Below are 825 nucleotides of genomic sequence, written 5' to 3' on the forward strand. Positions count from 1 at the left end.
AAAGGGTAGAGGTGAAAATAATTTATAACACATATCTACCTAGGTAAAAGGGAAAACCTGAGAAGTTCAATACTGAAAACAGCTCTAAATTCATGTGTATCTATGTTCAAAATAATTGCTTATCCTGTTCATTTGTGAATTAATTAATTAATTAATTAAAGGAATAATTGGTCGGAAGGATGAAGGCAATTCAGGGGAGGCAATTCAGTAGGAGGTGAGAATACAGGTCAGAATAAAAGAGACAAAGGCTGAATCTCTTTTCTGCCACTAACTTGACCTGTGCCTGTTTCCTCACCTATAAAGTGGGAATAGACAGTGCCTCCAGGATTACTATAACTGTGAAATGAGGTCACATATGAGAAGAGCTTGGAATGGTGACTGTCACAGAGTAAATACCCATCACAGGACAGCAGCTGTTATTTTTGGTTCTGCAGGATGTTTGTAACAATGGCATGGCCAGTTTCCATTCTGTGGAAAAAAGATGAAATTTAAAATCTGGACCTTTGATTTTTGAGCACCAGAGTAAATAATTTTGGTACTCTGCAAGTCCATGAACCTACCTATGCTCCTTTTTGTGACAAAGCATCAGTCATCCAATCCTCATAAATGAAAACCAATTTTGCTTTAATTCCAGAGTCACATAAAAAGTAGAGTCAAGGATGGCCCACTCCAAGGGAGTTTTGCCTCAGGATTTGAATGAGTTTTGCCTCAGGCTTCCCATGAAGCCAGAATATCCCCCAGGAGATGTTGCTGCTGCTGTTCTCTGCCACTCATGTTTTACTGGGTTGTTTTTTTCTGTGCCTGGGAGCATTTTCTGGAACTGGG

Source organism: Sciurus vulgaris (assembly GCF_902686455.1).
Source record: "Sciurus vulgaris genome assembly, chromosome: 7".
NCBI lineage: Eukaryota > Metazoa > Chordata > Mammalia > Rodentia > Sciuridae > Sciurus > Sciurus vulgaris.